We start from the raw sequence: 23,558 nt of genomic DNA, 5'->3' as shown, positions 1-23,558 counted from the left end.
ACTCTCTGAATTCACAGATTCTCTGAACTTGTAGACGCAGACAGGGCACGAAACGAGACAGAGCCTCCACTAATGCGTTAACTAAGCACCAGATGATCACACCTAAGTACACCAGCCACGATCACTCTGAAGTATTCTTCAAAATTGCACATGTCGCATAGGAAACGTAGCGAGTCCTCTCGTAATAAAATTAAATTATAATTACATTTACCCCCCGCCGCGGTGGCTCATTGGTGACGGCGCTCGGCTGCTAGCCCGAAAGACGCGGGTTCGATCCCGGCCGCGGCGGCTGAATTTCGATGGAGGCGAAATTCCAGAGGCCCGTGTACTGTGCGATGTCAGGGCACGTTAAAGAACCCCAGGTGGTCGAAATTTCCGGAGCCCTTCACTACGGCGTCCCTCATAGCCTGAGTTGCTTTGGGACGTTAAACCCCAATAAACCAAACCAATTAAATTTACCGGGTGCTCCCAACGGTATAACTCAACTCCACTTTTTTTTACGCTAGCAAAGGGGCGAACCGGCATATATTTCTTGTCCAAACGAGTTGCGAACTCATTGTATTCTGAATAAAGTTAAGGTGGATGCCTGTACTAAGTTATGTGGTAGGACACGGATGTCAATTAAAGTATACCAGGCGCTTAAAGTCATATGCATTTTTTCTTTCTGCGCACGTGTTCCACGCGAGCATTGCAAGACAAGTAACCGTCGCATATTTACCTGACTGTGAAGCAGCTCCCTCTACGAGCCACCAGCGGCAGCTGCACTGTATGCAGGCCGGCGGTTGCGCATCGCTTAGGGACGAGGCAGCAGCAACACGCGATTTAGCGATGGAGTGACTTTGAGATTTCGCATCATTCGTCTTTGCTGTACGAGAAAGAGCTGGGAAGGCAGAGAGGGGGGGGGGGGGGAATGAAAGAGGCACGGGGCAATTGTTGGCAGGGAAACGCTCAAAGCTGTACGAAGCGGAGGAGGGGGAAAAAATGAAAAGAAATAGGTGGCAAGGAAGGACTCGTTCACCGCGTGTTGCATCCGAGATGCGGCGGCGTGAGCCATCTGGCTTGCTTGGCGTCGCCGGAAAAGAAGAGAAGCCAGAAGAGGGTGCATACATTTACGTCGCGATCCGAACGCCCCCTTCGGCGTGCGTGTGAGTATAGGCACACAACATGAAGGCCTAGCTATATAGTGTACATACGGCGCCATTGTGCGTACGACTCGCTGTGTGCGTGTAGCCTGCACGCACTTTTCCTCTTTCGGACTGGGTCACCGGGAGAGGGGACGCGGAACGGGAACGCTGACGCATTATTATTTGGCTCGGTCAGTTTTAGTTGCCATGTTACGTTGTTGGAGGCGAATGAAAACGAGCTGTTGGAGTAATTGCTGGTCCATGTATAACATGTGCGCGATCGTTCCCTGAGAGTCGCCGAGTCACCGCGAAGGCCGTCCGACAGAGCGTCTCCGTTATCAGAGCTGATTGCGGCTTCCCACACCGGCAGTAGCTCATTCACGGTGAGGGCTAAAATTCATCGTGCGCGTATTCTTGCATCGATCTTACCAAATGAACACGCTTGTTTCTTCTTTTTTGAACTTACTGCCTTTGGAGTGAGAGTCAGATCGTTCGAAAGATGCGTACTGCGAGAGTGGGACCCGAAGGAGGACGAGGAACGTTCTCTATGACGTCATCGCCCTCCGTGCACTCTAAGCAGAAAGGAGTAAAAAGGGGGTAAGCTCCCTTTTTACTCCCACATAGACGTACTCGTGTTTAGAGTGTACAGGTTTGGTTTGGTTTGGTTTATGGGGTTTAACGTCCCAAAGCGACTCAGGCCATGAGGGACGCCGTAGTGAAGGGCTCCGGAAATTTCGACCACCTGGGGTTCTTTAACGTGCACCAGGTGGTCGAAATTTCCGGAGCCCTTCACTACGGCGTGTACAGTTAAAGGTTCCTTGATCTGGCACCTATTTTGATTATATCTAAAGCTACCGTGAGAGCGCTCCTATTTAGCCAACGAGAGTGGTTGCAGCGAAGCTGGGGAACTGCGGGATTTCGCACGCCACAACTCCAAGATTACTTGGACGTGTATCTTTGCTGACTGCTTCTAAGCCATGTGCACACAGTCGTGTCGACTGGGTGCGTTACTTATTTCTGTCCGCTTAACGGCCAACATATTCAATCGGTGTCATATGACTTCGACCGGACGCTGCTCTTCAAAGCGACAGGGATCTTGGACACCACTGTTCTGCGACTGCTATAGGATATTAAGAACCGATAGATGGGCTCGTCTGTGACACAAATAGAAAGGCTGTCGGTGTAAAAATCTCGCTTATAGCTCAGCGCGGCCATTTTGTACGGGAATCTCAAAACATAATTGTGAACAATGCGTAAGTGTGTTCTGAGTGCGCCTGCATGCGGCCAATAGGTCCGTAAAAGCGGCATCGGTATCGAGCTTGTAACAAACCGCACCGCAGAGCTAAGAAAAAAAAAAGCGGGGGTAAGGGGGTGGGGGGGGCTAACCCATAGCCCTCAATTATAGAACGCTGAAAAAAAAAACGAACAAAGATAACAAAAGACGGAAATGAAACCACGAGTAACAGATTTTCCTTCCGTATAATATTACCGGTTCTCTATAGTTGCTCCTTATCCGCTGCATATTTTTTTTTTCTCTCTCGAAGTAACGGCTCTGCCGTGGTCGCATTTGGACGGGCAAAGCGCGTGCACGAATCGGGGCCATTTCAAGACTGATAACTGCCTGTGCCGCTCGCGCGGGCACCGCGCATAAATACGCCTCGAAGGCAAATCAGCGCCGTGAAAGCAATAAAAGATTTATCAACGGGCCCCTACAAAGCGAAAGAGAGCGCGTGCAAGGCTGCACGCGCACAAATCAGATAAAAGCACAGTTGAGAAACAAGAGAGCTTCCAGAGTTTGGGGCAATGGGTGGTGGGGGTGTAACGTGGGAAAAGCGCATACGAAGGAGATCAAGACAAAACCTGCGCTCAAAGCGACGAATGATCGCCAACCGAAACGAAAATCAGGCTACGAAGTAACGACTCCTTAGCGCAGCGAAAGAAAGAAAAGAACGAAAGAAGGAAGGAAACAGTTAAGTGAAAAAAGAAAGCGAGCTACTGCTGGCGTATATACGGTGAGAGGGGGGGGGGGGGGGGGTGAGACCGCTGGTTCCGTTGTGTGCTGGGAGCGGGGCCCGCTCGAAGCCGCCGCCGGAGATCTAGGCTCGCGGGGTGAAACAATTACGGAGTCAATGTGTCTCACATTGGCAGAGCGCGTGAGAAATACTTAATGCGAATTGATTGCTGCCGCCGCCGCTTCTCGCAATGCGGCCGTTTACGTGGGTATATGCGCGAGCGAGCCGCCGACCGAAGGGCGTTGGTTTTGCGTGTGAATATATGCTCCTGGTTCTACCCCTTTCTTTTTTTCTTATTTTATTTTATTTTAATCTCGTAGCGAACAGGCTCTTAATCTGTTGAATTTCGCACATTGAGGGCCAGTTTCTCTTTTCACGAGTGTCCTTGAAGTGCCGTGGCTGCCTTGCTTTTTCAGTGTTCGTCTTATTTTTTAAGACGAAAGCTTTAATGGCTCATACTGTCGTCCGTTAACAAAGCGTGCCACATGTGTTTAACTCTGGAACTAAAAAAGGTAGAAGAAAACCACTAATTAATTCAGATAGAGGAGGAAAAAATGAACTTAAAAGCTAAGTTTGGTGACTGTAGATTACCTAGGTAATTAATTATAGGCAAAAATGTCTAAATTGCGTCGAGATAGCGCGGGCGTCCATTTAACCGCGGGAACGGTGTGACGTCACATCCGCCGAAAGTCGTCACGGCATAGAGTCCTCAGCTTTCGCCTCTCAGCACTTTACCTGCCAAAGTGTACTCGCAATTTTTTGTTACAAATTAATAGTGCATGCCTCAGTGAGTAAATGTACTACGAAACGCACCAACATAAGTAACTGAGCTGTAATTAACTGAAATGTAACTGAAACTGTATTTAACTAAAATGAGTTTTATGGTGGCAAGGCGGTGCTTTTCAAATGTTACCATGCGCGCTATATAGGCGTGCGACCACAACTGTCACCATGCCATCGAGCGAGGGAGTACCGTGGTGCTGATGACAGCGCACATGTTTTAAGAGAACGTATCTCCTAAATAATATATGCACAAGGAAGGATCGAAACCCGTATAGCTATAGGCATTACGGGCTTCAAAGGCAGCCTGAATGACGGAAACGTTCGGTGAACGTTCAGCCTCCAGATAGCGTGAAAAATAGAACAGAAATATTTTCAGGAAAGGGTCAAGACGAAAGCAACGCACCTTTCGAAAGGTAGCATATTTGTAAGGTTGGCGTCTCACTCGAAAGAAAGGGTTTACAGAGGTGTGTATATGTGAAGAACGAACTACATGGAGTCACGAGGCATGTGGAGAACGTGCTCCTAATAACGTGCTCCCTTTATGAAAATCATCGCACGTGCCTTCGCGCCTGGTGATCTGGTTTGGTTTAGTTTGGTTTATGGGGGTTTAACGTCCCAAAGCGACTCAGGCAATTAGTGAAGCCGTAGTGAAGGGCTCCGGAAATTTCGACCACATGCGGTTCTTTAACGTGCACTGACATCGCACGGTACACGGGGCTTTAAAATTTCGCCGATCTATATACGTAGGTAGACTGTTAGAACAAAAGAGTCTGGTTAAAAAATTATATAGATGAAGAAAACAGAAAATCGGCAAAGAGAAGTGACATACGACCCGAGTGACAACACAAGAATAAGAGCGAACTTTTGGAACAAACAAAAAAAAGAATTTTATACTCCTGCCTACTGCTGCGAGTTTTTTACTAAACTTCAAGCGGGAAAATAAGAGCGACCGAAGAGCAAGCAGTGGTTCCACAGCAACACCGTCCGCGCACAATGCACGCGCTGAACTCTACAGGGCACCTTTAAACTCCGGACCGAATACTCGCTTTGCGCATCGAGACCATTGTTTCGGTTTAGCGCGGAGCCGCGGATGAAGATAGCATATAAACCGGTCGGTGAAATACAAGACTTTTCGGAGGTTCTCGGAGCAGAGAAGCAGGACGACGTGTATAGAGGGAGCGCATATTAACAACTCTCGAGAGCCGTCTTTTCGCTTCAAATTCGGGAGTATAACCTGTTCTTTAAGCCGCGCACAACTCACTGAAAAAAAAAAAAAAGAACTAAGAATATAACGAGACATCCCAAGAAGACGAGAAAAAAAAAATTGAAGGTAGTGGAGAGGTTCTGGTGCGTATAGAGAACCCATCTGGTTCTCGTTTCCTTTGTTCTGCTCAATTGTACTGCGGTTGCTTATTTTTTTTTCCTTCTCGAGATTTCTCCCAACTGCGCGCTGCGCACTTCCCGCTGTCGGGAGCGGCTCCTTTCGAGGCGTTCTTGTCATTCCGTTGCACTTAACGCACTTTGCGAATAAAAAACCGCGCCGTGTGTTTTCGGGGGATGAGTGTGTAAGAAAACGTCGTTTGGGGGCGCGGCGTGCGCTCTCTCGTCCCGTTGGGCGGCGGCGGCGGCAAGCCTACCGTATAGGAATTAGGCGCAAATCCAGCACTTGGAAATCCCTCTGACAAGATTACCCGCTTTTAAGGGAAGCGAGAGAGACGGAGAGGCTTAACCGGCAAGCCGCGCTCCTGTGGAGTGCCGCAGAATCGTGGCGCGCGCATACGCCTTTTCGCTGCTTATATACATATACGGCGGCGGGTTCTGCTCGTCTGTGCCGCGGCTGCAAGAAGTGTCCGATGGGGGCAGCTGGCAAGCGCTCTAATCGCGGACGCATATCTTCAGTCGGAGTTGGTCATACGTGGTCGTAAATGGAGGTGCATATACTGTTATTACGCGGCCCTTTGGCTGATTTTTTTTTTTTGTAATTTGCTGCGTTTCTGTGTGCTTCAGTGGTTACTAGACAGGTTAATAAATTAAGAGAAGAAATGGACGTGGACTGGCCATGTAATTCGGAGGGAAGTTAACTGGTGGTCAGTTATGCTGTAAACACGAATACGCCTATATGGGAGTAAAAAAAGAAGGAAACTGTTCTGTAGGGAGTGCACTTGAGGGCAACATGCTCTTTTTTTACTCCTTTTTGTGTTTATAATATAGGGAAACAGAGCGGAATCCAAGATAAGCGCTGGAAAGGCGTAGTGGTGGCAGAGAAAATTGCGAGGACACTTTAGCAACTGAAGTGTTTAGAGGCGAAAGCCGAGGACACTATGCCGTGACGACTTCCGGTGGATGTGACGTCACACCGTTCTCATGGCTATATCGATACCCAAATTATCCATCTTTCGGGGATCTTAAGTGTTAATTACGCTTAGTTACACATTTTCCCATGTAATTTGACACAAATCCGACGTTTTTCCGACAATTCTGTGACAACTTTCACTATGCCGTGACGACTTCCGATGGAAGTGACGTCACACCGTTACCGTGGCTATGAAGACGTCCGCGCTATTTCGACGCAATTTTCACATTTTTGCCTATAATTAATTAACTAATTTACCTACAGTCATCAAACTTGGCTTCTAGGTTTATTTTCCCCTCCTCTGTCTGAAGCAACCATTGGTTTTTTTCTATCTCTTTTAGTGCCCGAGTTAAACGCGTGTGACACGCTTTGTTAACGGACGGACGACAGTATGAGCCATTAAAGGCTTTCTAGAGGCCCATGTGCTGTGCGATGTCCGTGCTCGTTAAAGAACCCCAGGTGGTCGAAATTTCCGGAGCCCTTCACTACGGCGTCCCTCACAGCCTTAGTTGCTTCGGGACGTTAAACCCCAATAAACCAAACCAAACCATTAAAGGCTTTCGCCTTAAAAGTGTGCGGATGATAGAAAATTTGTGGGGATAAGATGGCCGCAGATTGCGCAGCACAAGGTTAGTTGAGAGATATGGGAGAGGCCTTTCACCTGCCAGTGGACGTAGTTGTGCTGATGACCACGATGATGTGCCATAGGATCACTGTGGTGTATTAGAACGCCTTATAGTGCATGGCTTTGCATGAACTTGTGCCGCCTGGGGTTCTTTCACCAGCATCGGAGTCTCAGTACAGAGGTGCTTTTGCATTCTGCCTGCGTTGAAAGTCAGCTTCCGTGGCTCGCATGGTACTCAGAAACTCTCGAATGTGATCTGCAGTTATATGCATGCCACATACAGTAATCCAAGACGCCGGCTAAGCTTTTGTGTGCTGTGCGTGTCAGCATGCGTGCATACTACATTTAATAACATGTGTGCAATAAATTAGTACTGTGGGGCGGGGGCGGTTCTCTGGAGCTGTGTACAGTATGTAGCTGGCAAACTTACCACTGCATGACGAAATCTGTTTTGAATGTGGCGAAGGGTTAACCTTTATGGTATTCGTTACGCACTGTTTTGCTGGGCCCTTTTTGAAGTGTTCTTTCTTCTGTTGTATACTGTTGCCTTAGAGGCGAATGCACCTTCTTGCATGTCTATACGAACCTTGTTTTTTTTTTTTTTTCACTTCCGTCTTTTATTTGCACGTGACTCAAGTATCTTCCCATGTTACACTAATATGTCTTAATGACAGCTTAGTGTATACTATAGGCGCTCTAGTCTTAAACGTGCATGTGCTCAGTAAATTAACAGTGCTTTAAAGCACTGACAATATTCGCTGACGGTAGCATTACCCCGCCATAAAAATAAATATATCAGTACTGAAAGGTTATAAGCACAGGTCAAACATTGACTTTTGCGCCCCCGTGCAATTAAGATCGCGCGCGTACTTGGTCTTTTTCAAGTATTTACAAATCACATATGAACCATAAAAAGAAAGCACGGGCTTGCAAAACGCTCTGCGCACTGCAGAGACAACTCTCGACAGTGGAATGTACTCGCTGCTCTGCAAAACAATGCATTGCATCTGGTCCAGAAACGCGCAGAACGAGTTGTCAAACGCCTAGAAAGCTGTAAAACGGAGGAGGGGGTATATGTATGTATACGTATACAGTCACGTCACGTTAATGGCCTGCTCGGGTAAAGCCGCTGTCTGCTCTGACTGTCCTGCTTCGGGTGCAATAAACACAACAATGAGAGGAGAAAGGGGGAAAAGTAAAAAAAAAGATAAAAAAGACCGCTGCAGGGAGTACGCGTCACGCAACACGGGAATGACCAGCGAGCATTTGCAAAACGCGTCGAACGATTTCAGAAAGCGAAAGCGCCGAACGAGCGGTCAACTGTTGTGCAGTGGTATAGCGGCGAGCAATTTGGCTATACCCGGGTAGTATACATGCACGCCTTATGTGCCGTGTGCACACAATCCCGCCAAAGTGTGCCGCACTTGTCACCGCAGTGGCCGACGCATTTTTCGCCATTTCTGAGCTTATATGCGTTGGCGCCACATAGCAACCTCCCCCCCCCCCCCCCCCACAACCCCCAAATTTCTTTTTCGGCGTTTCCTCCGTTCCACATCAGTGTAGCGCTTCCGCGTGTTGTCGTGTCGCTCGTTCGCTGGGTGATTCTGATGGCACGCATTCCTTCACGTCCTTAACCCCCCCCCCCCCCCCCCCTGTTTTCGCAATGCGTTGCGAAATTTATTTTTCTTTTCGAGCCAGCAAAATAACGTAAAAAAAAGTAATGTTACAAACCCACGAAGGAAACCAGCAAACCTTTCCGCCTTATACGTACTTTGGTTGCCCGCAGCGGCCTCCCGAGATACAAAGCGCGAAGCCCAAGTGGGGTGGCCGCATTACGACACACCCCACGCTATAGTCGCTAACGAAACGCTCTATACAGCTTCTCGAAGGTTCCACTCACAGCGCGAGTACACAAGTAGTTTCAAAAGCTGTATACGCGGCTGCGTGCATTCTGAAAACATACACACGCTCGCACTGCTGTAGTATACTAGGCGGCTCGTGCCTCCGCAAAATGCGAGGCAAGCGAGACCAGGAAAAACAGCAGAAGGGAAGCTCTGTCTACGCTGTAGAGAGAGAGAGAGAGAGAGAGAAACAGTAAGGAGAGAGGGCAAAAAAACAAAGCGCGCTCCTATGCCCAGGCTTTCTCGAAGTTTTCGCTTCTTTTGCTTGGAAGTAACAAAAACCTCGTTTGTTCTCGAAACTTCGTTTCCTGCCCGCGCGCTTTCGGGCTGCCGCGCCGACGCGTCACTTCGCGTTGAAGACGGCGGCGGCCGCGTTTCTGCGCGTTTACGTTGTTCGTTATTGCCGGTGTTTCTGCTGCTGCTCCTCTTCACTCGATTGCCGCTTCTTTAAATTTTATTCTTCTCACTCGCTTTCTTTTTGCCGCCCGAAGGTTTCAGGCAAGTTGTATCGTGACTGCGTACGCGCTCAACCCCCGAGGTTTTGCTTCTGGCCGCACGCTGCAAACCGCGCGCTTTGCTTGCTGCTGCTGCCGCTACGCACTCCTAGCCCCGACTACTTACTTGGCTTGGCTTGGCTTTGCTTGGCTTTCCTTGGCTCGGAGGTTGACGTAAACAAAGCCCAACAGGCAACTCAATTTCCGAACGGACGCGTGCACTTGGGTGCGCGCGTGCTGGGGGGAACCGCTGCCTTGTGGCAGCTGCTTGCGCTGTTGCGGTGCGCTGTGCCCGCGATTTTTGTTCTGCTTTGGCTCGTGGGCTGATGAAGCTAGGCTCAGGCTTCCTCGCCTCTTTGGTCTGTGCTTAGCTTCTGGCAAATTTGCGTCAACGTCGCGGCGTATGCGGAAACAACGGCGAGGGAAAATGCAAGTTGACGTCACTTGAAGTGTATAGGCGGAGTGGTTGGGGAGACAGAGGACACGGCGGTAAAAACTGGAGAGCTGCTATACTTCGGCGTTTTGTTGGCCAGTGCATCCGAATATCAGCCAGGTGCAATAGTAACAACACTAAAAAAAAAAAAGAAAGATGGCCAGAAACGCGAACGTTTTGCGAGCATAGCAGGATGTGCAGTATGCATTTGAATTCTTGTGATAACGTTCAAATATTACTCCTTATTTCAGACGCGACGCTGACGTTCTGTCGAGCTCGGAGAAGAGGCGACCACGTGCTATGTATACAGCGGCGTTTGACTGTTGCAAGCCAGGGAACCGAAAATGGAAGGAATTTCAGTCGACTAGCCAAAATTAATAACTTTAGTCGCATAACGATCGCAGCATCGGTTCGTCGTAGGAGACGGGTTTTTATATTTATGCGATGATGTACGTTATTAAAATCAGCTCAGCCTCTACTGTGCGACGCGTTTCAGTACTTAACGGCTTACATCTTTGTCAATGGTACGACGAAACAGCGCTGACGGACGGGACAGAAGAAGAGACAGACACATGCGCGGACTCTTCTTCTTCCGTCCCGTCCGTCAGCGCTGTTTCGTCGTACCATTCAACATGAACCAAACAGCCCGACTCAGCCCTTTCCTTGGATACATCTTTGTGAACGCGTGGCAGCTGACAGAAAACAAACAAAATACCTGGTGTTCCTGCAGCGAAGGTAGCTACCAACTGTTCGGTCTGCCTTTCGCTTTTACCGAATCTCCCTTACCCCATCTTAATTGTTCTCTTTCTTTTTCGTTCATTTTTCCTCGATCCCTCACGCAGTACTCCGCATAACCTAATCTGCCTCGCGAACACGGGCGTCAGCGCGAACAGAGGTGGCGGGGCCCGCGGGCGTCGTTTAATTAAATTAATCATTGAGCAACCCCCGCCTCCGCTGTCCGCCGACGCTCACATCGATACGTCGCAAAGAGGTCGCGTGTACTCAGCGCCCCAGGCTCACGCTGGGGCCCTCCAAACGCATGTACGGCATACTATATGAAGTCTCTATCCAGCCCGCGGACTTACTGTTTTGAGCACTAAATAGGGTTTGCTTTTAAAACGATCGTTGTTGAGGTACCTTCTCCCAAAGAAAATGAACAACTTACTCCCTTTTTAGTCCCATACAGGCGTATTTGTGATTAGAGTGCATAGTCCCCCTCTAACAATACACCGACGTATACGTTTCTTCAAGCGGAAGCTTTCGTCGCTCAGTGTGTTGAGATGTTGACGTGTTACTATGAGCAAACAGCAAGCAACGCTCAATAATGATAAGGTTCTCCGAACAAAGCGAAGCAGATGAGCGAGAGAGAGGGAGCGAATAAGCCATATAGGACGGGTACGTCTTGGTCCGCCCTGCTCGTCACTTCGCCCGCCGCACGCGATCCGAAACGAGTCCGCCCGCTTCACGATGTGCGCCCAGAAAACGAGCGCCGGTCGCTGTATGTTTTTTTTTTCCTTAGCTTGCTCTGCATTTCCTTTTTTTTTTCTTAATGCGCCGCTCGCTTGCAACATTGTGCCGGGACGCCCGGGCCGTCCGGTCGGCTCCGCAGCGCTTGTAACAAGCGCAGCAGCGGCTGTGCCACGGGGCTCTCCGGAGAGAGACGTCAGGCCGCGTTCCTCCTTCCGCTTCCTCCGCATCGGGCCGCAGTTCCGCGCGCGGCTCCTTCCGGCGGCACGCGGCCCAAGAAGAAGACGACGAAGAGCGCCCAGAAAGCGGCCGCGCGCAGCAACCGCGATGGGCCGCCCTGTCGCAATGTGGTAGCCCCCGACCATTAAGGAGGAGTACCCCCTTTTTCTTTTCCCTCCCTTGTTTCCTTCACCTCCTCTTCACCTCTCTTTCTCCTCCGCATCCTTGCTCCCTATCTGGGGTTTGAGGAGTTCTTCCCGTTCTCGTACCATTCTTCCCGTTTCTCTGTCGTTCTTCGCTTCCTTTCGTCTCTCTCTTCCAACTCTCTTTTTTTCTTGGTCTGACTGTCTCTGCGCAGCCTTTTCCCTCGCTCCCTTCCCTATCTACCTTTCCTCCCCTTTCCCATCTCGCCACTCCGCGCGGCCTTCCTTTTTTCCTTACTTCCTCCCTGTTTCGTGTTCTTTCCTTATTTTCCCGCCCTCGGCTGCCCCCGGTGGCGGTACTCGTGCTTTCCGGTGGCAGCAGCGGCGGCGAGACAGCGGCGCGGGTCGGCCCCGATGGGTTTCGGACGGCGGTCGAAGCACCACCACCGCTGCCGCCAAGAGCGAGGGTTCCGGTGGCGGCGGCAGCACCGGTTCATTAAAGGCAGGAGACCGCCGCCGCTCTGTCCTCACTCTCCTCGTATATGGCTCGCTTCTCCTGTCCCACCTCTTTCCTTTTTTCCTTGCGCGTCGTGCTCTCGGTTGTCTCTCTGTTTTCTCTTTGTTATTGCCTTGTTCTTCTTATTCGTTCCTCTGTCCTTCTTTCCTACCGGCACTCACGAGCGCCGCTCTCATCCGTGCCACTCTCTCTCCCCGGTCTTCCCTAGAGGAACCTGGTTGTTCCCCATCGTCCGCTCTTCTTTCCCTCTTTCTTCCCCGCAGACAGACCCTCTCCAGCGACCCCTGTCTTAACCCCGATCTTTGCCTTCCGGCAGCCGCCTTATAAGCGTCACCCTCTGCGCTCTCTTGGCTTCATTCGGCGCGGTTTAATTTCTCCTGCTTGGTGCAGCCCACTGCGCAGTTGCGCGGTATGCCTTTGACTGGCATTATTACATTGTCAGACGCATTGACGTTCCCTTTTCCTCGACCTCCCTTCTTTCATTTCCTCGTTACTTTGCCGTGCGTTTGCCTCGTAGATACATGTGTACTGTACCCAGTAAAGGAAAAATAAAATGAAGCAGGGAATGAAAGCGAGAAATAAGGCTTTATTAGAGTCGCCTTACTTCGAAGTTAATTAACTGGGAGTGACCGTTCAACTAGGAAAGAAGGCTGAGCGTACTTACTGATGTGCACTATATATATATCATTGTGTGATGGGAAGGCAGGGTGCCGTCAGTGATTGGAGCTGTTGAATCGCAAGCCGAGCATTCCTGGACATCACCGCCATCTATCGGCCGCTAGAAGTGAACATAGTGTAACTCAGTGGGGATATTTTCATTTGTTACTGAGGGAAAGCTAAAGGAGTGCGTTGAGTCCCTTCGCAAACAAGTGACGGTGATGGTGCAGTCTTCTTACGCGCTTGGATGTTCTCAGTCATGTAGTATGTGGTGGCAGGCGCACAAACTAACAGCGTTTGCTCAGATTTTATGCGCTCTGACTAAGTTTACAACGCAAATGTCGGATCTCATGCGCAGTAGAGGCACGCTGCTTCATACATCGAACCGAGGATACCGCAATTACTATACCGGAGGACCGCCTTGGATGCTCGGATACGCCGCGCTGAATACCTTGTTTCCTTTTCGACGCGGTAGAGTGGACCGTACACAAGATACAAGCTGGCTACTCCGTGGAACACGTCTCTCGATTAGGCGAGTTAGCGGACCATCTCGCGGGTCACGCGGCGCAGCAGACCCTCAAACGGGCTACCGGTAAAGCACACGCGGACTGCGCGCCCGCAGGCGCTGAGCCATTTCACGCCCAGCGGGAGCCGCTGCTCACCTGCGGGCTTCGTAACGAGAAAAAGATATGCTCACGAGCAACGAGACTGACTTTGTCTCGGAAGTTGCGTGCACCCCAGCGGGTGCTGATGCTGCAGTCCAGAATGCCACAAATCTGCCTTTTTATTCCCCCGCCGCAGAGTACGTATAGACGCTGCCGCGGTTGGCACCCTCAGTACTAAGGGAGGAGTCTCAAATTAGTAGTGTCATTGAAGAAGATATCGAATCGATGCTTATCATATGATCACTACGTGACGAAATTTGCGAAAGACGCGAAATAAAAGAGGGGGGGGGGGGGGGGGGGGGGGTCCACGGTAGAGACTTCCAGTGCAAGTCTTCTGCACCATGGCAAGCATACAACGATATGCGGCAAAATGTACCCCCTCCTCCTTTTCCCTTTTAGCGAGAGAGAACTGACTGTCTCCCTTTCCCCTGCTATTCGTCCACCTATGTTCTTAACGTGTCTGCAGCCTGGAGCACAGCTATAAGATAGCATTTCTTTTTTAAGCGAACTTGATTAGAAGTGAGGGTTTATCTCATCCTATATGGCTGGGGCCGGCACTGGTATCAGATTCTGGCAAGGGTATCATTGGTCACGACTTGGCTGTGCCGTTGATTTGTTTGCTGTCTTAACTGGGCAGCTCGAGAACTCCCGCCAGCCACTATTAGTTCACAGGGACAACGTCCTCACCCTGGACTCTCACGATGAATTCGTCATTTCCACGAGCCGCGGTATACGTACGCGTAAGGCCTTTCGATGCGGCTCAGACTCAGTGGTCATTCCCTCCCAGGTCAGCGATGAGCTTTAAGTTCAGTTCTTGTCTTCATCTTGAGTTAAGGTAGAGTCTTGCAAGCTACAGGTGGGAATAGCCTTGCAGATTCTGCCGGTAATTGCTCCACCATAGCACACTTAAATGTTGAATAAAGCCCACAAATCAGGGAAACACCTGAGACCTGGCTGTTACACATCGCTATACACGCAAGCACGCATAATAGTCAATAGTCAACGCCCGCTGTCACCATCTGGAGTCCAGATCAGAGTCCTGGAGGAACTCAAAAAAGAAGGCGTGAAGCCTCCTTTATGCACGACTGTTTTGTCAGAGTCTTCTCGGCGGTGTAACCTCAGTAAGCTTTGTTATTATACACTACCAGAGAGCTGCAAACAAGCACCATCGCGCCTCGCAAGCAGATGGTATCTGTTTAAACTGAGTCTCTTTCGAACGCCCTGCATTGAATTAGTGGCAGGCGAGTATATCGCCACGGAGCTACCGCATGTGAGCACGCTCCCGAAGCCGTGCCGCTAATGCGTAGAGGCCGCCGGCACGGTCCGCTGGCGCTCTCTTATGCCCGGTACACGTGATGGTTAGTGAAGCGAGACGCCCTCCGGACACAAGCTGCATGCTGTCCTTGTTATGCTTGTTTACGCTGGCCATGGGAGCTCGTTGCGTTGTTTTCTCGCAGAAATTGGGCGCGCACCGGTGGCTTTTTGTAAGGTTTTCGTATGCATACGTATACGTGCTCTTGGCTACATGTCGCGATCCAGCTGCCATTTTCAGAACCGATGCTTTAATTCCACTTTTTTTCTTTTTCCTGGAGGCCTGGGATAAACCCAATCCCGGGGCTGTCTCCTTGTAAAGGCGCCTAACAAGGGGTAAAAAAATTAACAGAAGCGCATTCTTTTGCGCGTGCATGCATATCATGATTATTACTAATAATCAAAACTGATGCTTTCAGTTTCGGTTAAATCTAAAATTGGCTCAAAAACAGCGCTCCGTGACGCACTTTTGCAGCTCGGCTTTAGACAGGCGCGGTCCTACATCGCAACATGACGTGCGCCTCTCGACGACTACAAGTCGGCTCTATACCACTCTTCCCCTCAACCTCCTCCTATATCTTTCTCTCGCAGTGGCTCGAACCCAGCGCGTCGTCTGTGAGCGCGTATGGGAAAAGTCTAGTATTCTGACTTATTCGTAATGCTGCCGCTTACCGAGCTGTAGGAGTTGGCAATTGCAATTGGTTCATTATCATGCGAGGACTATATAGAAACAGGAAGCGACGTTGCCAGCGCAGTCTGTACTGGAATACCCACAAGAAAATATTATGAGTCGGCATCAGCGCTTTTCTGAACCACGAGTATGCTGTTGCAGTCAGCCAACAGAAAGTTCACACCGAACACTATCTACAAAGACAGATGCGTCCTCTTGTAGCGAGACACATCGTCTTTTAGCCTTCGAACTAAGTAAGCGCGCGAATCTTTCCGAGTGCGCCAGCAGGCCTTGGAGAGAGCCGTATGTGTTCCACGCGATCCATGCACCGAGCATCAGAGAGATCAGCGTAATATAAACAGACTTGACACACAGAGACATACACAGGGCAACAGAGAAGAGGAAACGAAGCGCAGGCAGAATAGCTACGCGATGGTGTGTACGAGGGAAAGGGAACGTGGAGGGAAGGAGAGACGAGCGCGGACACGTTCTTGGAGAGAGACGCGCGAAATGTCCCACGACGAGTCGACAGGAGCCTCTGAGCACCCGCTAATGGGGCGGGGACGCCTCTCCCGACAACGCCTGTCGATCGTTGTCGCCCTGGGAGAGGTTGACACAACGCTGCGAACGTCACGTAGTGTTTTACGGATGGGCCTGTTCGCGTTGTTGCGTAGATTGTTGCTAGTCGCGTGACAGTGTCGGACGCCCATGAACACGAACAGGTGCGCGCGAAGCTGTGCTCGGGGCAGTTCGTCTGTGTGTATATAAATATAGGACTCCTGGGACGAAAGCCTATGCATCTTCTCTGCACCTCGATGTGCATTGTCAGAACGGCGCGATGTGAGGGAAGTACAGGCCTTTTTACCGTTGTTGATCTTAACAAAGACATAACTTTGGGAAAGCATCGTCCCTGGAAGAATGAATCACGGAGAGTGTTGCCCGAGTGCAGCCCATTTTGTACTGGTATTCGACCCTCCAGATTTTTACTTTACGCGGGAAGTAAGGGTCGGACCATAGTGTACACCATTCGCCATAAAATATATATTTCAAAGGTTTTGCTTCCAGGCGATGCAGTAAAGCCTTCTATACTTGCGGTCAACTTTCTGTGGCACTCAAGCAGACGCTAGGCAGGAAAGAGAACGAGATGGGCCTTTGTCCCCGTGCTGTGTTAGCTGCAGCGCCTTCCCCCCCTCCTCCTCCTCTTTAAAGGGCCACTGCCCAGGGTCCGGACATTTTTGAAAAACAAGCCCACTGCATAGATGAGGCATCGAAGATAACCTCTGCAAAATACTAGAGCCATGCGCGCCCCGAAAAGCTGCGAAAATTCAAATCAAAGCCCGTTCGTTCTTTCCTTCCTTCAAAAACGGGCCCGGCCCACTACTCTGCACCCCGCTGACGTCAAGGGGGGCTACTTTCGCTAAAGACACTCCATTGGTGCATCGTTCTGACTGACGGGAGAAGGTTGGGCGTAGCCTTGGCGTCGCGTCGTCTGCACAAGGCTTTCCGCAGCGCCTTCTGTTCTGGCTCATGCCTACAAACCCGCATGAAGGAAAAAAAAAAAAAAACTGCGGAGGGAGCGTGCGGCGACAGCCTTGAACCCTAGCCATAAAAAGTAAAAAAATCGTAAAACTGAGGGAGTTGGTTTGCCCCCCCCCCCCTTCCCCCCACCCTTCCCCCCACCCGCCGTGATCACGTCACGAGACGCTCTGCGTGCGCGCTCCCTTCTCAGTTTCTTTTCTTCTATGCGAGCCCCCCAAAACAAGGTTTTAATTAGTAGTGCAGCAGAGCCTTTCCTTCGCTCCGCACACACACCGCTTATCTTTCGTGCATCTTGCGTACGCCTTGACTCCAATGAATGACATATGCTTTGGAGTGGAGAAAAGACACAAACACACAGAACACAAACACGCATGGAGAAAAGCAAACGGGCGGTTGCCGGGTCCGCGCTTCGCCGTGTGTTTCGAACACAACCGACTTCCGCCCCTCCGCTCGGGAAATGGTGGGGAGGCCTAAAAGAAAATGAAAAGGTGGCTCGTTAACTGGGAATGACAAACAGATGTATGAAAGGATGCGCTCGCTAACAAGTCTAGGTGGTCGAGCCGATCGCGCCTCTCGATCGTTCAGTGTGCGGAGAAAATGCAAAAACCAAGAAAAGAATTCTATTGAAGGCGGGGCCATGACGTCGCCCTGTGACGCACTCCACAGACACCACGCCTCCGGCTTACACCGGAGAAGGAAGGGGTGATTTTGCCTTGCCGAGCCTACTCGACGAGGAGCGGGAGAGAAGAATTTCGAGGAGGGAATGGAAGGAGAGGAGGCTCGCTCAAAGAGAGGTAGAGAGTGTCTGCTGCGCTGGGGTGGGCACAGGCCCTTTAAAGTCCCTCCGCAGCCCTATCGGCAAGGTCACAAAGGCCCGTCCCCTTCCCTTTCCTGCCTTGCCCCTGCTTCAGTGCCACAGAAAGTTGACCTCGCGTATAGCACCCTTCAAAATCCTAAGCTCCAGAACAGTGTGGAAGAGGGTTCCTTTTTCATACGGGAGGTCTGGATCGCTGATGATGCTCAAAGCAAGCCACACCGCATGTCCTGCAAGCAAACCCGCGTAAGCTGTCCATTTTTGACGAAGCCTGTGCCTTTCCTACAACGCACACAAACAAGATCATCAGTCTCCGAACGCTAAAACCAGAGTGGCGAAAGTTCGCCATGCACTGAGTGGAGATGCTTACCTATAACAGTACCCCCTTTTTATATGTTTACTGCAAGCGTTACCCGTTGACGCTGTGGCTTTCTGCCCTCGCCAACACACCGCGGTGGCCGTTCCTGGGCGCTGGAGACTCGCGGGCGGCCAGGCGGCGAGCGCCGCATACAGATGAGCGACTCCCGAGCAAGCCGCGCTGACCACGGCACTGACCACAGAACGGTGGCGGCCGCAGAACAGGAGGCCAGGGAGAAGGGGGGAGGTTAGGTTCTAAAGGGGCGACAATGTGTGTGCGTGCGTGTAGGGGGCGAAGAGAGGGAAGGGGGAGAAAGAAAGGAAGGAGGAGCGTCTTAAATTGGCCCCATTGTCTACTGCGCTGATTACGTTAGTCGCTGCGGTGCGTACGTGAAGCGCACGCCACGCTTCTGTCCGCGCGCGCAGCTCCTGTCCTCTCCGCGTGCGTCTGTGCGTTCGCAGGCTGCGGTGACTGAGGAACGCACGACTGAACGCTGCCGGTGTAGTTGGGGGGCAGGCGGGGAGCGGGGGGAGGAGATGGTCAAGCTTGAACCTCTCTTCCACCTTCTCTGCCCTCATCGTCTTAGCCGCCCACCGCGGTCTAAACCTCACGTGGGCCCCTTCACCCTCTCTTCCACTCTCCGCCGTTTTTTCCTCGGTGCCTTTGTTCTCAACCGCCGCCGGCCGGCCGCACTCCTGGGACAAGACGAGCGGCCGCGATGGCTCGACGACGGCGCTTCGCCCGCAAAGTGGTTCCATTCACGGCTCTTTTCGCTGTGCGCTGGCGATGGTGGCAGCGTGCGTACTTACATTAGTGTCCCCTCCCCCCACCCTCCGCTTCCGCACACCACTTTTTCATTACCGTCCTTGTCTTGTCTCGGGCGTTTCTCTTCTCCACTTTCTTCTCTTTTGTGCGCGTCGTTCGTCTCCTTGCACCCCAGTACGCTCACCCATTGTCGCGAGCGCTTGTATAACAACAGTGCGCGCCGCAGAACCGACGGCTTTTAGGGCTGTCGGCTTGGTTAAAGCGTAGCCGCAACCTATAGCCGTTCCTCTTCCTGCCTTTGTGTCTGGCAACGCGTTCGAGGGCGCCAAAACCGACCGGGAGTTCAAGGCTGAGCGAAAGGAACACTACGTGCGAGAATGAGCGCGTCAGATGTCTTTCTCTTAGTGCTAGAATAACATAAATTTTACTTTTATGCATTCTGTGGTTTTGACTGGACTCTTCCACATTATACTTACGGTAATTAAGAGGGACAGAGAATAGCGAGACAGACGCCGTATTAAAAGCTGGACGTAATTCTCGTTCTAGTAATCTGGTTTCAAACAAAACAGACACTGCAGTCATTCATTGCTGCAAGCTTGGCTGTTACATGACCTGACGATCTGGTAGCGTCAAGGGAACAGGACGTGTTGTTCAATACTATGTTAAATGGATGAAAGGTACAGGCACGGAAAGAAGTATATTCTTAATAGGGTTTAACGTCTCGAAACGACACACGGGTATATCTGTAGTAGGGACGCCGCAGTGAAGGGCCCCGGATATATTTAGACCACCTGTGGTTCTTTAACGGGCACTTGCCCGTGTGCCATGCGATGTCAGCGCACGTTAAAAAACCTCAGGTGGTCAAAATTTCGCCTCCATTGAAGTACGGCCGCAGCAGCTGGGATCGAACCCACGATATAGGGGTCAACAGCCGAACGTCAAAAGCACTGAACCACCGCGGCGGGTCTAGTATATTTTTAGTGTATGAATACATAAGCACCAGTCCCCTATTACAGCATACAACCCTCCGTGGTGCCCTCACTCTGTCTGGCTTTGTGAATGTTGCAGCGGAGTTTTACATACAGCTGTGTCGAATGAGTTGCTCAAAATTGCATCCATGTATACATGTACTGAGAGACACGGCAGCTTCGGCTACACTTGCTGCAACGACAGCTAACGAGCAGGCCCATGTAGCTAACCTAAACGTAACCTGCCTTTTCGCTTTCCCATGGTTTCCAAAACGGGGTCAGGCCGCATAACCGGCGCAGTTTTCTCGGCGACATCCGCATTCTCTATCCTTCCCCCTTCAATCTTCAAAGGCCATGAAACCATAACATCTCGCTACATAACTGTGTCCATCCTAGGGCTTTTCTGTGTGCACACCCAACAATTCTGGACAACAGCATCTTTCGACGGGAAATAGTTTATAGACGCAATTTTTTCGTATATTGTGAGATTTTACAGTAACACTGACTATATCCGCAGACCTCCCGTTGACCGGCTTGAAGTTTTTTGCTATCGACGCTTTTGCTAGCGTCAAAAACTTTCCATATTGGTTTCGTATACGGCGTTCTTAACTGCTCAATGCGAGCAATGGAAAAAGTTTTTCCTACGCATTGAAAGAATGGACCGGTACCTGCAATAATTCCACAACAGGATATAACAGCATCACTGCAATATTCATTTTTTTTTTGCCAAGTAAGCTCGACGTGCGTGCAGCCCCACGCACCGACATGCTGCATGATGTACTCCTGGTGTACTGGCGTCCCGATCATGCGATTTGACCGAAGCCGAGAACTTCGCGCCAAGACGATTGTAATGCCCACTGGGCCTTGCAGCAACGCATAGACTCGCAAGCTCTCTATATGACTGGACGATAGATGAAGACCGCAGCGATCTCTCTTCAGGCGCCCGTCTCCGAGTAGCCCCCGCTTCCCACACGCGAACGCGGGCCATGGATTGAGACAATGCCCGCGCCGAGCAGACAGCTCTCGCGTATACGGACGCCGTGACAGCTTATTACCGGCCATCCTTTTTGCCGCGAGAACGCCCCAGAAGCGCTCGCAGTACGCGTCAGGGCGCGCTCCCAGCCGGCCAGCAGTCAGACACAGCGCCGCTGCTATAGAGCACGCGGCCCCTGTGTAGCGAGCCGCCTTCGTGTGTACACTCGGCGCGAAGACAGCGCTAGGTCTGTGCAGCGCCGTCCATGCTGTCCGTGCAGTACGTGTATAGGCGCAAAACCGAATCACACGAATGAGCGGCTGTCGTTCCTCGAGCGTGATGGTATAGCCTCGGTATATGGTTCGTCAATCCGATCTCAAAGAAGGAAGGAAGGGAAGAAAGAAGGAAAGAAGGAAAGAAAGAAAGAAAGAAAGAAGGAAAGAAAGAAAGAAAGAAAGAAAGAAAGAAAGAAAGAAAGAAAGAAAGAAAGAAAAAGAGAGAGAGGAAACGTGCCGACCCTTCCGGGATAAGTCCGCTGAAGGAATGTGCTACAAAATAAGCGGTAGAGATAAACGGCTTGGAAAAGCGTAATAATAGTCAATGTATTTGCGGTACGAACTGTACAAATGGGTGCGTACGAAGCTGCGAATATAGGCTATGTATAGGCTTGCGATACTGTGCGATGTCAGTACACGTTAAAGAACTCCAGGTGGTCGAAATTATTCGGAGCCTTACACTATAGCGTCCCTCACAGCCTGAGTTGGTTTGAGGGGTTAAGCCCTATAAACCAAACCAAACCATCCTTCGCAATACTTTTACCTGAAATCAGATGAGCCATACAAGGCTCATTTTTTTTTTTTTCGATACAGATCCTGTAGTACAAATGATGAGAAAACTGCAGAGCACCGCTTTTGAGTTAAGTCATTTGGCAAGGCGGGCGACTGATCAGCGCATTGGCTGGTAATTTCTAGTGATTGACTATCTACAACTCGTTCTCACTAAACTTGTATTTATTATATTCTGATTTATGTGGATAAATTAAAATGAAACTCCCTGCGTATATTGCGACCGTGCGAGGCACGGTGCTGGCGACGTGCCCGTGGAAATTATTTCAACAGAACAAGATGGCGCTTTTCTTCAAGGAGCAAATCAAGGCTGGCGACCTGATTAGTTAGTTCATGCATGTACTTTTATCTTAAATTTTGAGCGGGAACCCATAGTGAATATGACTTAGTGCCCCTGCGAATAACCGCCCACCCTTTCGTTCGCCTCTCCCTGTTCTCGACTTCGCTGCACCGAACTGCCAAGACAGATCCGAGATCTCCGATGTTCGCTCGATCTCCAAGGCGTGTACCCACGCACAAGGCACACACACCACAGCCCGTCAAGAACGTATCATTCGGGCTGATCCGGTTCCAGGGAGCAGTCCGAGGGGAGAACACAGAGACTGCGCGCCGTGTACACGGTAATGCGCTCGACTGTCGGGTCGCCCTGAGCGGCCGCGTTGGCGTGCATAGCGCGGGGCGCTCCATAGCGTACGCGTAGACACAGCCGCTGTGCGGGCAACGCCGAGTGCTGTTCGCATGGCGCCTGTTGGGCCCGTCCTTCGTACGTCTAATGACGCTCTCCGGCCGCGTATCGCCTCGTCTAATGGCACCGTAGTTGCTTCGCGTGCGCGGCGGCCGATCTTGTAATACGGGCCGCCGCGTCCCTCTCCTTGCGGCCGTCGATGAGAGAAAGGGGCGGGACGATGCGGCATAGAGCACGCCAGGAGCGGGGACGCGCATCCTGCTCTAGCGAGCACTGCGCGCGGCAGAAACAAAAAGCGGGCAGTCGGAATGAGAGAGCGACGCGAGCAACGTACGAAACGAGCGAAGAAATTGGCTCCAGGTACTGCACACGAATCGTGGGTGAGACAATGGGGGGAGACCTACGTGGAGGGCGCGACCGTTGTGCTCGCTCGAGAGAGCAGCTCTGGTTCCCGCGTGCGCACCGCAGGATGATAGGGTCAGATCGGTGATCACCGCAGCGGGCGAACCGCAGGTTTCTTCATGCGCTCCAGAGATGTGGGGGAGGGAAGGAGTGAGAGATAGCTAGGGGGGGGGGGGGGGGGGGGGGTAAGCAGTGGTGATATGCCGCAGGGCGCCGCCTTTATGGCTGCACTGACTCCCTTGTCTGGCGTGCCGCCCTGTGACGCCCCTTTTCGAGCCGGTGTGGCTGTGTGCTGTCCGTCGGCCGAGGTGCGGAGACGAAAGCAAACGGAGAGGCTGTATGCGGGAATTTGTGCAGTTGAATTGGCACGCGGGTTGAACGTGATGGCTGAGTGTAGTTTAGAAAGAAGGTGGCCGCCTTACTCTAAGAGGTATACTCTGTTTCTGAGAATAGTTGCAGTTTATATGCTCGGTTCATTTCGGCTAACGGCGCCAGGCCCGGCCGGGACGTCAAATTCTGACGTATCTGAGAATGCCATAAGGCCAGTCGTGACTGCGTGGAGTTTATTTTGATGTTCTTGAATAAGAAACACATGACTGTGCTGCGTAGTCTTATCGCTTGTTGGAACACTACTTCAGCATGCCCAAACCTATGTTTCACGCCGTGTGAAAGCAATGGACTAGATTAGTGCGGCATGCATTGAAGAAGGCCAGAGGTTCTTACTGGCGGCTATGAGGCAAATTATGTTTGACGGGAAAGCGAAACTCCGTCTGATTTACATACGTGCACCAAAGAAATCATGACTTCCGCTTTTACGGGACGTCGACCGGCCTCT

General features: G+C 51.1%; 1 protein-coding gene across 2 annotated transcripts in view; it reads left to right on the top strand.

The window, feature by feature from the left end:
* LOC149359706 (uncharacterized) overlaps nt 1-23,558 on the top strand; it is a 140,052-nt gene that overhangs the window by 7,433 nt on the left and 109,061 nt on the right. The window lies entirely within an intron of this gene.

Source organism: Amblyomma mixtum, chromosome 2 (assembly GCF_055824585.1).
Source record: "Amblyomma mixtum isolate Tamu chromosome 2, ASM5582458v1, whole genome shotgun sequence".
Lineage (NCBI taxonomy): Eukaryota > Metazoa > Arthropoda > Arachnida > Ixodida > Ixodidae > Amblyomma > Amblyomma mixtum.
This window is presented reverse-complemented; position numbering and strand designations above follow the sequence as displayed.